Raw genomic sequence first — 15,760 nt, 5'->3', positions numbered from 1 at the left:
TATTCTAGATACTTGCAACGATGTTTATCATTTAGATAATAAAAGACTCAAAACAGGTGATCCTGATCTATCTTATTTATGGCATTGTCGATTAGGACACATCAATGAGAAACGCATTAAAAGACTAGTGTCGACTGGTGTAATTAAACCTTTTGGTTTCGAATCATTTGGTACATGCGAATCTTGTCTTCTTGGCAAGATGACTCGTTCACCTTTTCTAGGAAAATGATCTCGAGCTAGTGAGTTATTAGGTTTAATACATACCGATGTTTGTGGCCCAATGACAGTCACTGCTAGAGGTAATTATGACTATTTCATTACTTTTATCGATGACATGAGTAGATATGGGTATATCTACTTAATGAGGTATAAAAGTGAAGCTTTTGATAAGTTCAAAGAGTTTCAGAATGAAGTAGAAAACCAATTAAATAAGAAGATTAAAGCATTACGATCAGATCGTGGTGGGGAATATTTAAGCAATGACTTTAAAGATCACCTTATAAACTGCGGTATTGTATCTCAGTTAACTCCTCCTGGCATACCACAATTAAATGGTGTGGCTGAAAGGAGGAATCGAACTTTATTAGATATGGTTCGATCGATGATGAGTCAAACAGAGTTACCTAAGTCATTCTGGGGTTTTGCCATTTTATCTGTTGTACAATCACTTAATAAAAGTCCACTAAAGCAACTGACAAAACTCCATATGAGATATGGAAAGGGAAAGTCCCGAATCTGCGATACATGAAAGTATGGGGTTGTGATGCTTATGTCAAGAGCAAGTTTGACGATAAGCTTGCACCTCATTCTGAAAAGTGTATTTTTGTAGGCTACCCTAAGGAAACTTGTGGATATTACTTCTACAATAGTAACGAGAACAAAGTGTTTGTGGCTCGTGAAGCTGTCTTTCTAGAAAAAGAGTTTATTTCTAGAAGACAGAGTGGGAGAAAATTTGAACTTGATGAAGTTCAAGAGCCACAAACTGATGTGACACTGCAGGAAGATGTTCCTTCTACGTCTGAATCAGTTATTGTTCCTTCTGAACCTAGGAGGTTAGAAAGTGTTAGTCGCCAGCCTGATAGATACCTTGGTATTATCGAGGAAGATGGTGACTATGAGGTTTTACTTTTAGAAAGTGATGAACCTAAGACCTATAAAGCAGCTATTATGAGTTCTAACTCTAAGCTATGGCTCGAGGCCATGCATTCCGAAATGGATTCCATGTACGATAATCAGGTATGGGACCTGGTTGACTTACCTAAAGATGTTCGACCTCTTCAGTGTAAGTGGATATTCAAGATTAAAATCGGCATGGATGGACATAAAGATGTCTACAAAGCTAGATTGGTTGCAAAAGGTTTCACTCAGATTCATGGTTTACACTATGATGAAACTTTTGCACCAGTTGCTATGCTTAGATCTGTTCGGATAATGTTAGCGATTGCTGCATTTCATGATTATGAGATATGGCAAATGGATGTCAAAACCGCTTTCCTGAACGGGTTTCTGGAAGAGGAAGTGTTCATGACACAACCTGAGGGTTTTATGGATCCTAAAAATCCTAACAAAGTATGCAAACTTAAGAGATCCATTTATGGTCTTAAGCAAGCCTCAAGGAGTTGGAATCATCGTTTTGATCATGTTATTAAACAGAATGGTTTTTCTCGAAGTGTTGAGGAACCATGTTTATACATGAAGTTTAGTGGGAGTAAAGTTGTTTTCTTACTTCTTTATGTGGACGACATATTACTTATTGGGAATGATGTAGATATGCTTGCTTCTGTTAAGAAGTGGTTGGGAAATCACTTCCAAATGAAAGATTTGGGAGAAGCTCAGCGCATCTTGGGTATCCGGATCTATAGCGATAGATCCAAAAGGATATTAGCATTGAGTCAAGAAGCCTATATCGATAAGATTATTGACCGATTCAATATGAAAAACTCCAAGAGAGGTTTTCTACCTATGGGCAGTGGGATCACTTTGAGTAAGTCACAGTGTCCTCGAGCCTAAGGATATTGAACGCATGAAATCGATTCCCTATGCTTCCGCTGTTGGATCGATCATGTATGCTATGATGTGTTCTCGTCCTGATGTCTCGTATGCTTTGAGTATGACGAGTCGTTTCAGAAAACTCCAGGTGAGAGTCACTGGATAGCCGTCAAGAATATTCTGAAGTACTTGAGAAGGACTAAAGATTCATTCTTAGTGTTTGGAGGAGAATCTGAATTACGTATAAGAGGTTATACGGATGCCAGTTTCCAAACCGATAGGGTTGATTTGAAATCCCAGGCTGGTTTTGTCTTTTTGTTGAACGGAGCAGCGGTTTGCTGGAGAAGTTTCAAAGAGTCTATGACTGCTGATTCTACAATGGAAGCTGAGTACATTGCAGCCTCTGAAGCTACAAAAGAAGCTGTTTGGATTAGGCAATTTTTAGAGGCACTGAAAGTAGTTCCGACCGCCGAGGATCCTATCACTTTGTATTGTGATAACAGTGGGGCTATTTTTCAAGCAAAAGAGCCCAAGTCTAGTAACAAGTCTAGACATGTACTTAGGAAATTTCATGTAATTAGAGATTTAATCGAAAGGAAAGAAATTACAGTTTGTAAGGTTGGGACAGCTGACAACATCGCTGATCCTTTAACTAAACCTTTGTCTCAAGCTAAACATGATAGTCATGTAGTTTCGATGTGGTTGAGACGAATGCCAGAACTGTTGTAAATTATATGATATGTAATAATCAAAATATTGTATTTATTATTTCATATATGATAAGTTGCATTTATCGTTTTATTCAGTTTTTTTGTCTGAATTTATATACTTTGTTTTCTTCAAATAGGTTGTAAAGACAATGTCGAACCCTATTAAGTGAACTAAGTTAACATTTTATTTTGTCCCTAGTTATTTAATGAGGTGACGTCTCGGAGTGACTAGATTGTAAGGCGATAGATGACAGGTTCGACTGTTATATGGTCATAGGGATGACTGGTCGATTACATAGGCATATTGTGAGACAATTTGTCGGACAGTGACCGTTTATAGAGTCCTTTTGTTGCTAGGTCGTGGCGAGGACTTCTATTTATTCCTTCGAGTCAATTCTTTAGACTGGTGACTATTTGTCTGAGTTAGTACGATTTTCCGGTGGCTTTGGTTTTTGTTCTAGGTCGCACCGTAAAAGGAGGACAATGAGCATTTACTGGGTCATTGTGATCTGTATCGAATGAAGAAAATAGGTCAACAGGATTGTCCTTTTAAGTCATATTTTATCTCAAGTCCACTCGAGGACAGATGATTGTGAATGTGTGGCCACGCTCGGATGCGATCTATAGTAGATTATCCGGTCAGACAGTCATTCTCCTGATCGAGGAAACCACTTTATGATATGATCACGTGCAAGGACGACCTGAAAGACATCTTGCATTGAGTGGGAGATATTATTGGACAAGAGAATTGGTAACGCACACTTGTGTCAGACAAGTGGAAGATTGTTGGAGTAGTGTCCTCCACAATGAGTGCGTTTACATATTAAATCTCGTAAAAGGAATATCAGGGATTTATTTATTTATTTGGCAGCTAGTCATCGTTAATCGGTAATGATTGGCTGACTAGAGTTTGACATTACTGTCGTGTGACGGCGGTGATCAGCTGATCCCTTTAGGTCACACCTATAGGATGACGCCCAAATAGAATAAATTAATTGTTTGTATGAGATACGAGATAATTAATTCCTTGTATTATTTGACTCTTAGTTAGTCACATAAATGTATTATTTGATGACGGGTTACGAACTCGAGACAAAGAAGATTTATTATTTAATTATGAGATATTTAAATAATAAATGATTAGAATTTATTAATTAATTGTTAAATAGTTAATTTTATACGATATGTGTATATGTTTTGAGGTAGAATCAATTAGCTATTATATTTTACAAGAGGTTGTAAAATTAGCTAAATGGGTTAATATTGACACATTGTATGTTGATAATATGGTCTTATGATTACTTAATAGTTAAGTAGTCATTGGTAGTTAATTTATATTATTTAAGGGTTAAATAATTAAATTAATATTTAATTATGTAAGATAATTAAATATAAGACTTATAAGCATTTGTGGGGCAAATGTCGAAAACCGAAATGGACCATAAGTAGTCCACATGTTTTGGTTTTTATAAGGGCATACATGTGTCTATTTAGATGGTTTTTCCACTATGATTTGTCTCCCACATTTACCTATAAATACACCAATATTCACCTCATTCATTAGTTGAAAAAATTAGAAGAAAAACTTGGTCTTTGTTAGTTGCCAAAACCGGTTTCATCATCCCATTTGAAGACCAACTTTTCTTCTTATTTTGTTCATCATTTTCATCTTAAAACACATATAAAAACTAACTAATAATATTATCAAAGTAATAATATTAATTAGTACATCAAATATACAATTACAAGGTTACTACTACTATTAACTAGTTATTAATTTTAGTAGTATTTTGGGTTAATCTTGGGTGCCACCAAAGGAGATTACCTATATTGGTAATTGGTGTTCTTTGAGGATCATCCATAGTTGAATAGCTCAAGAACTATAAAGGTAGGAGACCTTTGTAGTGCCCATATTTGCCTTATAGCAATGTAAGGAATTTTTGTCTTAAGATGGTTTAAAACCATCTTTTATACTTTTTATTTGCGTGCATGTAGATTTAGACCACTTTAAATTAATTTGTAATTTTAATATCATAAAATGAGTATTAATTTGGTCTAAATAACTAACACATACTACCCGCATGTTATCTCTCATAACCCAACATACTATGCGACTTCATAGTCTTAACTTTGTAATATAACTAAGCATGTGTAGATACCCAGTATCTGCTGAGACTCCAACAAACACCCGATGATTATCGGACTACAACATGTTTTGGGATCGCAGCGTTTGATCAACAGTTTGTGTACAACTTTACGTCGGAAAACTTAAAACGATTTCGAAAAAAAAACATTTCAAAACATTTCAAAAATACCTGGAGTGTTTAATGCACGACGACGGGGTCGCGATGACACTAACTAGAGTCAAAACCGACACCGGACCAAGAACCGACTCAAAAATTCAAATCCCGACTCCAACAACGAGTCAAACTGAGTCAAACACAAAAACCAAAATATCTCAAGCCTTCTATACTAATTTTTCCCGGATTCATGTTGGTCAAGTACCAAACATGTGACTACAAAACCTAGGATAGAACAAATCATGATTGCGTTTGTTGTGAAAGCGACAACACAACTCGAAGACCCGCGACGTGGCTCGCGCCTCTTTGAGCAACCCAGGTGGCCACGTCGGTCAAAACTCATACAACCACTCATTCTCCTATAAATACCCCTCAAATGCCACCCATTTGAGACTTACGCGAGTGTCCGCCCCCTCTTTTCTCCCTTAAAATTCTCGACTCGACTTCTAAAGTCACAATACGACGCGTGTTTACGACCTACCGATCGTAAACACGAGCCTTACACATTGTTTGGTACCGTCATCGTGCATTAAATCACTTGTCCGACCACTTTGACCACTACACCATCACTAAACTTTTAAAAACACTCTTTTACTTACCAAAACGGTTTTAAACCGAGTTTTTTCCGATAAAACAAGTTGTTACACTTACGTCGGTCACTCGCCATAACCAAACATGTAAGTATGAGGGTGTAAAAATCCTCTTTTATTATGTTTTCATTTGTTTCATGACTTTAACATGCTAAAACATGCAGAAGCCCCTTAGGTCGCCAACAGGCTCGCGCCTAAATGGGGTGCTCAGACCAGAGATCAACCGTGTTTGTTCTCGTCATTTCCCTTAATCCATTTTTCATATTTGTAATCGGTTTTTACCATTTCAAATATTTTCGAAACCTTTTTGTTTCATTTCACATGATTTAACCATAAAGCATTTTTCACCCTTGGTTCTTCATACCATGACGGTTAAATCCGTGTTTCGGTGATAATATTTGGTTAATCACATTTAAGAGGTATTTTAAAGCCTTTTATTTCATTTCTTTACATTTTTCAAACAAACATACTAGTCACCAACACAAAATCATCCTTGGTTCTACATACCATGCCAGATTTTAACCCGGGTACGATGACGAGTATCGACTAATTACATTCGAAATGGACTTAAAACAATTAGTCCATAATCATTTTCAAAACTATTCATGTCAAGCTTGTCAAAACCGAACCCGACACCGAATATTATCAAATAATGATGACTATTCGAGTCTAGTTCTTCAAATCGACAAATGCGGTCTAAACGACCCTTTCAAAATCAATCCGGGTTCAAATACCCATTTTCAACACGTTTCATAACGTTTTCTAAACAGTCAGAACACGGCATACAGCCGTTGGCTAACCCGCGCCTCAAGCAGGCCCTTTCCTTCTCATTTTCAAAACCAGAGGGAGGCCCCTTACACCGCCGGCTGGCTCGCGCCTCTTATAGCCGTCTGGTACAGGGCCTGTTCCCTTCCAGCATTAGTCTAGGACGATCCCGACTCCGGTTAACCCGGATATAGGACGGATCAGATGACTATTCAAACCACATTTGCAAAATGCCTTACTAAGACAAATGGATCATGTTATGCACCCTAAACCTAATACGGTAAATGGATGTTTAATTTCCGTCTTACATGCAAATCAATCATTAATCCAACTCGACATCTTATACTTGATACTTGGATTAAATCACCCGACTTAGAAAGCTCTCACATGTTAGGTTTAAATCATTGCATGCGCATTCATGCATTTAAACCGTTTTATCAACTTTTGCATTCAACCAACCAAGATCGATCAGTAGAGGCGGCTAAACGCGGGCGAGATTGGATGTCTGATTAAAGGGCTTCCCAATACGTACCTTCACCTCTTACTCAGAAACTTTGGATAGTGGACGACCTTATCCAGGGCGTACGAGAGTCATTCTAGAGATAGGATGCTAAAGAGGGACGATTTCCTTATCTTTAGTACCTATGTCAAAACGCTGCTTTGTGCTTCGATTTGACCGAGGTATAAAGTGGAATTCGAACGGGTTCCAGGCATCCCACAAATGCTTGGTGGCGACTCCGAACATCTCTAATCGTTTCGAGACCCTTACCGAGACGAAACCGACCGATCAAAAACGATCCGGTCGAAAGCATCTTTACGCCGCCGAGCGTGGCTTTCAAAAAGACCGCTGCATGTCCGCAGATCGAACCGGACCTGCAGGTGGGCCATGTCCACAGATTGGCGACTCCACTGGGGAAAACTAGGACACTTACGTCTTTGTGATCCCTAGATGGTGAGACTCGAACGAGGTCTTGGTTGGAATGCATTAATTGATATTACGGTCACGGTCGGGTTCCTTGTCCGGGCCCACAAACTAACCCTTTTCGACCAATTGGCTCGTCCCGTCGGCGTGAGTTTTCTCATCCCCGCGTTTCGAATCCCGATTGAGTTAAGCATACCATTGACGTTACACATTTCTGTTTCGTCAAAGAGCTTTCATCACTTTCGAGCACGAGGCTAAAGCACCCTCCTTACACATTTTGTTTGGATTGGTATCCCTCTCGCAAATCGGGGTTTGATTGCTTGGTATGTAACCCACCCTTTTAAGCCAAAACCCGTCTCAGCATGATGCATAATATAATTAAACTGTGAGTGCTTATGTGCTACTTGATCATAAGTCCTTCCGTGTTATTTTCAAACTTTCAAAAACACCCTTTTTACGCCGTTATAATGGCCATTTCAAACCTCGGTCTTTCGCCGGTCGTTACACTCATTTCTAGGCCGTCGTAATGACGATTTTCAAACTCGGTTTTGTATAACCATTTCAAAACGCCTTTCTAGGCCGTCGTAATGACGATTTTGAAACTCGGTTTTGTATAACCATTTCAAAATCGCCTTTCTAGGCCGTCGTAATGACGATTTTCAAACCCGGTTTTGTATAACCATTTCAACACGCCTTTCTAGGCCGTCATAATGACGATTTTTCAAACCCCGTTTTGTATAACTGTTTCAAATCAGCTTTTTACGCCGTTATGATCGCCGCGTCTAGACACGGATTTTAACCCGTTTTGCGCCGACAATGGCTCTTTCAAAACCCGAGAATAGCACACACCCTTTTCTCGAGACACTTTCGAGATCCCGAGGACCATGCACCGTCCCCGAGACCTTTTTAAACATTTCAAACTCGATTTTCAAAACATACAGTTTCGAATTTCAAAACCGTCTTGGGAAGCAACACACTGTTTTCCGAGCCGACTCAAACTCAAACCGTCTTTCGCAAATAAACTTAAGACAACCCTTTTCAACTGATCGACATGCGGAGATTTCTATCTTCGGAAGCCGCCCATTAAAGCGACAAATGAATCTTTTTGAAAATTCCTATTTTCGAAAACTACAGTCCACCATTCCAATTCCGCCTCGTGTCTATCGAGTCAAAGCAAACGTACTTATGGGTCTTTACTTATGAGTCGTCTCACCACAAGACCCTTCCAATGGCGTCACGCCGTCATGTTGGTCTCGTGTCAAAGGTTCGGTCAAACACCGTCACGTCATAAATCGAGTCAGCACCGAGGGACCACACACGGTCACCCTCGTCTTGTTGAGTCCGATCTTGGTCTCGTCCTCTATGTTGTCTGCGTTTAGTCTTGGAACCGTGTTGGATTGAGTTGTAATGTGAGCCGTTTTTCTGCCTCAGAGCCATGGCCCCGTCTTCAGCTTCGTCCAACAACAACAATGATAACAACAGAGATGTCACAACCGATCGGCTAGCCGCCGCTTACCGCTCTTAAGGTCACCCTGGATCGCGTCGAGACCCGTATCGACGCCCGGAGAACAAGGAAATTGGGGAACATAATACCCCACCTCCGAGACCGAGAAGAGGCTGAAACCGGAAGAACAACTCCTAACCCGGGTAACAATATCCACCTTGAAAATAACCGAAGGTTCGAACTGTTGGGACCAACACGACAATTTCACCCCGATCGATGTGCCTATGTTCAAGGGAGTGGAGGACCCACTCAACCACATCCGTGCTTTCAAAGACTACATGGCCATTAAGGGGGTCAAACAAGAAACTTTTTACCAGGATCTTCCCATCCTCTTTGGAGCAGATTCCTCGCCAATGTTACTACTCCTTGGACCCGAAAAACCTTACCACCTGGGATGAGATCGCAGTTGAGTTTGCCAAACAGTATGCCGACAATGTCGAGATCCAGGCCAACACCCGTACTCTCGAGGTGTTAACCCAAAATGACAAGGAGGGATTCACTGAGTTCCTAACCCGTTGGAGGAGGGTGAGTACTTAGTTGGTCGAAGAAGTCGAGTGAATCAACTCGGTGGAAAAATTTGTCAACAACCTTCGCCTAGGTTTATGCCAACTCCGAGGTATCAAAATATCAAAACTTTTCAAGATCTGCATATTCTGGGGACATGTATTGAGGACGACCTCCGAAAGGGTGTCTTAGCAAAGACCACCGGCAGGGGTTATCAAGGATCCACCTCAACCGGATCTCGCCCTTACGGTCAGACAAACAAGGTTAATGAGGTTAACCTCGTCGAACCATCTACCAAGAAAATTGAACGCCCCCAGAGAGTGTTCACCAACATAGGGTCAACTTATGCAAGTGCCCTGAAAAGGCTCATGGACCAAGGGAAGCTACAACCGATCGGGCCCACCCCGGACCCGGCCGACGCCAAGAAATCCCGATTTTGGAACCCCAACGTCTACTGCCAGTATCATCGAGGGAAAGGGCATGATACCGAAAATTGCTTCAAACTCAAGCACCTCATTCAAGACATGATTGAGAAGGGAAATTTGCCTATACCTCCACCAACTAAGCCAAAAAACAAGAAGAATCCTCTGGGAATTCACGCCATCTCTGACGATGAGCCGACCCTAGACTGCTCTCATCTCATCTTGCCAATTGACGACGAGGTGAATGTTCTGGAAAAGGACCCTTCAGACGGAGTGTTCTTATTCAGTGCTGCCACTGATACGTGCATTTTATATAGTCTTTTTAACCTATTTCATGCACGTATTTCCATGCTTTTATCGTAGTTTATGCTACGAAATGCCCCGAATATGCTACTTTGGTTTATTTTGTCTTATTTGCTGGAATGAACCAGAAAGTAGTGAAGTCGAGCCATTTATCGTCCGTTTTGCATGCATTTGGAGGAAGAGTGAATTTGGAGCGGAATTATTGCTGTCTTGGGATGCGTGAAGCTTTTTGGGAGCTAAAAGGACAAGTCAAAGTCAAACTAACGAGAATTATGAGCTGCTGAAGTAAGTATTCACTCGATCGAGCACTTTACTAGTCGATCGAGTGGTTTTAGATTCAATAATCAGTCGATCGAGTACTTTAGTTGGTCGATCGACCAGTACCATATTAGTGTTTAGTCGATCGAGTGCTTTATTTGGTCGATCGAACGGTCTGAGCTATCAATTGCTCGATCGAGTAGTTTAAAACCACTCGATCGAGTGGTTTATCCTACGGGCTTGGACTTTTTAGTTTATTTCCGCCAATTAGGTTAAATAATTCCTATTTTCTTAAAAATAGGAAAGTTAGGACGTTAGTTAAAGGGGACTTCTCCTCTCTTATTATTCCAATACACTGTTACTGTTACTTTGTTCCTCTTTAATTCTGGATTTATCTCTGTAATTCGTTCTTTCCCTTACTCTTATTTAATGCTTACTCCTTCCTTATTTCTTGTTCTTGCTTATTTAATTATGTCTAGCTAATTCCTTCTTGCTAGGATTAGGGTAGTCGATGGATTAATGTTAATTGCCGATTAGGTTGTTAGATTTTCCGTTGCTGTTGTTGTCTTTGTTGTTAAACTGCCCTTAACTGTATCTTGGTAGTTGATTCGAAGCAATTAGCCTTTTAATATTGGTAACCCTTGACCTGGACCGAAAGGTTGGAATAGGTGAGACCCGCAGTGAGCAATAGGATGCTTTAACGAGGGCTAAAGTTAAGCTAATAGCATTTTAGGGTGAATTGAGACAAAAAGGAGATATTCGTTGCCCCTTAGACCGACACATCGACTGATCTATAACCTTAACTGCAATTAACTGACGTTCATTGATGACCCGAAATCCTAGTTTCCCTTTTATTCTGTTAATTTCCTTTATTTCTTTATCTCTTGCCTTAGCCTCATTAGTTAGTCAAATTAAATCAAACCCCCAATTGTGACGTCAGTCAGATAGAATAGACAAGTAGATAGTAAATCGCCTCCCTGTGGAGATCGACCCTACTTACCGCTGACTTCTGTTAGTAGTATTTAGGTATTTATTTTTGGTACAGAAACGACCGTATCAAATTTTGGCGACGTTGCCGGGGAGGCAACTTTTTATTTATTTGTTTAATTCTGTCTGTTTTTAGCCTCAAGGAATTTATTCCTTGAGGCAGTTCTAATCTTTTTCTTTAGTGCTGTTTTGATAGGCCTTACAGGTACTACCTAGACAGTTGTAGGTGAAAGATCGTCAAAGGGAAGGTTTGAGTACCTTTGACCCATCACCTATGTCCCATTATATGGCGCAACAGGTGATTTACTGCGGGAGGTGTGGTTCTGCTGAGCACAATGCAGCCCTTTGCATGGCAGGAACTGACAAGCTCCTTGAGTTCAGGCTTTGGGGACGAGTTAGTCAAGCAGCTGTAGTTGTGCCGCCAAATCCACCCTATCAATGGCCACCGCAACAAGATCCTCCTGATATACAGAAAGAAGAGATTGCGGAGCTGAAATCTCTGTTGGAGACACTTGCATCCCAAGTGCAAGAAAGTGATAGAGACACTTGTGCGCGATTTGATAAGCTCGAGTCTGAAATTGCTCAGTTAGCTATTGAGTCGGATAGTTGGAAACCAGAAGAGGTATACTTTACTGAGAGCGATTTTTCCCCTAAAGAAACCGTGTTGCCCAATGCTGAGGTTGACTTTTATGACTCGGATGACGAATTTCTATCATATTTCAATAGTCTACACGAGGATTTCAGCGCTGTACAGGAAGAATCACTCGATCGAGTGACATATTTTAGTCGATCGAGTGAATTTCCAGAAGAAAGTTCTCGATCGAGTGATATTTCTACTCGATCGAGTGAAATGCAGGAGGAAAGTACTCGATCGAGTGAAAATTCTGCTCGATCGAGTGAGTTGGCCAGTGGGAGCTTTGATTCGTCACTTGAGTTCGTTCTAGATGACGATTTTGATGATGATAATGGTTACGGTGAATCACCCCTTTTCAAGGCCGAGTTGGATGCACTTGAGGCTGAGATTTACGGGATGAAATCCACTGAGGAGGTTGACGAAGAAGCAGCTGAGTCGGTAATTGCTCCTAGCATGGAAGAGGTAATAAATTCTTTTATCTATGATTCCATCGTTGAGAGCAACCAACCCGAGGTAGTAAACGATAATTTGTTTATTGTTTGTTTAAATAGTAAATTGCCTCGTTTAATTTATGCTGCGCGTTCCAATGCTTTGCCCCCTCCCAGTAGGTCGTATAATTTAACGATTTTTCACCGTCCTTATCATTTTAATTTCGTTAATCTGAAATGGGACCCCAATTTATCGTCTACTGCTCCCGCGCTCCTATATTTTGTGGATAGATTTAGGAGCTCACATAGGAAATTTGTTAGGCTTAAACATTTCAACATTTTATTTTCCTATTTCTTTATTCCAGTGTGGTGCTACTTACATTTATGTGTAGCACATGCGCAGATTTATGATTTAATGTTGCGCGCTTTGAGTTGTTTTGATTATAACTGATTAGAGAGGCTCGAAGAAAAGAAGGTCGAGCTGGGACCTGACTGAAGCTAGCGCTACCCGGGAGGCAACCCGGAGTTTTTATTTTGCATTTTTTTATTTCATTTCAATTGTAATAAATGGTTTTCATACCATAGACTATCTCAGTATGCTTGTTTAGTTAGTTTGCGGGCTGTTTTTAATTGCGTTTTGCAGGAACACACTGAGGATCACTCGATCGAGTACTTTTTGTACTCGATCGAGCACTTTTGTTGCTAAATCCACTCGATCGAGTGATTATTTTACTCGATCGAGCACCTGCAAAGAGAGAACTACTCGATCGACTGCTATTCTTCTCGATCGAGCAGTTTTAGACGCCCAGTTCACTCGATCGACCACTGTTCGACTGCTATCGAGTGGTTTTGAATTGGATTAGTTCCCCGTGACGATATTTGAGCCTTTAGCAACCTCCCATGTTCATGGTCGGTTTGGGGAGGTCCTTTTCTTCGCGCATTTTTGTAAGCTTTCCGTATTTACTCTCGTTCTCTTTTAGTTTGCATTTCCTTTCCATGTTTTGGTACAATGAGGGCATTGTACGGTTTGGTTTGGGGAGGTTATGCATCCATATCTATGTCTGCATGTTGTTTTTATTGCATTTCTGTTGCCACGTTTAATTTTTGTATGCATTGTTGTTTATTTTCATAAAAATTTAAAATCTCATAAAAATTGAAAAATTAGAAAAAATTCAAAAATTTCACGTTTATTTTTGCATATAGGTTGAGTCGGAACGATAGATTTCAATGATGATATTGCACTATAAATTGTCTTTTTGCTTAAGCCTTGCAATAAACTTTTATCTTTTAGCTCTGTCTTATTGCATATCTACGAGTTAATGTTGAATTTAGCTGAACATATAGACTTGACCTGAAATTTTGGCAACCTACTTATAATTTCTAAGGATTAGAGCCTTATAAACTGGTGTCATTTATGACCGGTTTCATGTAGGATTGTGAGTAGTTACTCCTTGCGTAGCATGTTCATTAATTTGCACGTATATGAAATTCAATTGCTTTTTGCCGTCATACATTCGGGTTAGTGGTTGGTGTCACATGCAGGGAGGTGCTTACATTTCCCCTTTCTTTCATTTTTACCCATTTAACTCCGCATTAGCCAAATTTGCCTGTTCACCCTTAACTACATTCCAAATTTAGCCTGCCTTGTCAAGCTAGTTTAGTGTATGTTTTGCGGTATATATTTCATTGTGCCAAGTTTGGCCCGTATTCTTTTGATTCGGAGTTGGTAATCTAAGAAGAAAGGGAGGATGATGAAAAAAGACGTGAAAAAGAAAAAAAAAGAAAAAAAAAAGAATTTGAAAAAAAAAAGAATTCGGAAAAAAAAAGAAAAGAAAAAAAAAGAAACCGAAAAAGAATAGAAAAAAGAAAAAAAAAAGATGTTGATTGGTTGACGGTTTCACTCCTATACTTTATTTACATTTATTGAGGAGTATTTTCAGTTCGGTTTGGTGAGTTTTGTGCCAAATGAAGGGCATATGTGCTTAATTCATAATTGAGTAAGGATGGATGTTGTCATATGGTTCTGTTTAGGTACTACATTGATCACCTATACCTCCACATTACCATAAATGTTTTGCCTTTTCTTACCCATTGCCTCACTTTACCATATTTTTGTAAGCGCTCGGCTGTGACAAGACCTTGTTTGGTTGGAATGTGTGTACGGTAGCTAGAATTGTCTATCATATTAGTTGCATGCATGTTTATGTGGGTCGTAGTCTAGGTGAGCGACTATTTTTCTTTCTCTCTTACATATATATGTTCACCCTTTGCTTCATGAGAGAAGAGTGACCCGTGAGAGTCCATTATTAAAGGTCTTGCAAGGTCGATTTGTTCAAACTTTATTATAAACATCTTATAACTCGTTTGGATTTGACTATTTGCTATAAGTGTTAGTTGCTTGCATTAAATTGGTTTAAGTGGGCATTTGTAGCTAGCTCTGAGTTATCTTTTCCGTTCCATTAGTTTACATTTAGTTTACTCGAGGACGAGTAAAGCTTTGGTTTGGGGAGATTTAATACGTGCATTTTATATAGTCTTTTTAGCCTATTTCATGCACGTATTTCCATGCTTTTATCGTAGTTTATGCTACGAAATGCCCCGAATATGCTACTTTGGTTTATTTTGTCTTATTTGCAGGAATGAACCAGAAAGTAGTGAAATCGAGCCATTTATCGTCCGTTTTGCATGCATTTGGAGGAAGAGTGAATTTGGAGCGGAATTATTGCTGTCTTCGGATGCGTGAAGCTGTTTTGGGAGCTAAAAGGACAAGTCAAAGTCAAACTAACGAGAATTATGAGCTGCTGAAGTTAGTATTCACTCGATCGAGCACTTCACTAGTCGATCGAGTGGTTTTAGATTCAATAATTAGTCGATCGAGTACTTTAGTTGGTCGATCGACCAGTACCATATTAGTGTTTAGTCGATCGAGTGCTTTATTTGGTCGATCGAACGGTCTGAGCTTTGAATTGCTCGATCGAGTAGTTTAAAACCACTCGATCGAGTGGTTTATCCTACGGGCTTGGGCTTTTTAGTTTATTTCCGTCAATTAGGTTAAATAATTCCTATTTTCTTATAAATAGGAAAGTTAGGACGTCAGTTAAAGGGGGCTTCTCCTCTCTTATTATTCCAATACACTGTTACTGTTACTTTGTTCCTCTTTAATTCCGGATTTATCTCTGTAATTCGTTCTTTCCCTTACTCTTATTTAATGCTTACTTCTTCCTTATTTCGTGTTCTTGCTTATTTAATTATGTCTAGCTAATTCCTTCTTGCTAGGATTAGGGTAGTCGATGGATTAATGTTAATTGCCGATTGGGTTGTTAGATTTGTCGTTGCTGTTGTTGTATTTGTTGTTAAACTGCCCTTAACTGTATCTTGCTAGTTGATTCGAAGCAATTAGCCTTTTAATATTGGTAACCCTTGACCTGGACCGAAAGGTTGGAA

The sequence above is a fragment of the Silene latifolia genome, chromosome X (genome assembly GCF_048544455.1).
Source record: "Silene latifolia isolate original U9 population chromosome X, ASM4854445v1, whole genome shotgun sequence".
Lineage (NCBI taxonomy): Eukaryota > Viridiplantae > Streptophyta > Magnoliopsida > Caryophyllales > Caryophyllaceae > Silene > Silene latifolia.
This window is presented reverse-complemented; position numbering follows the sequence as displayed.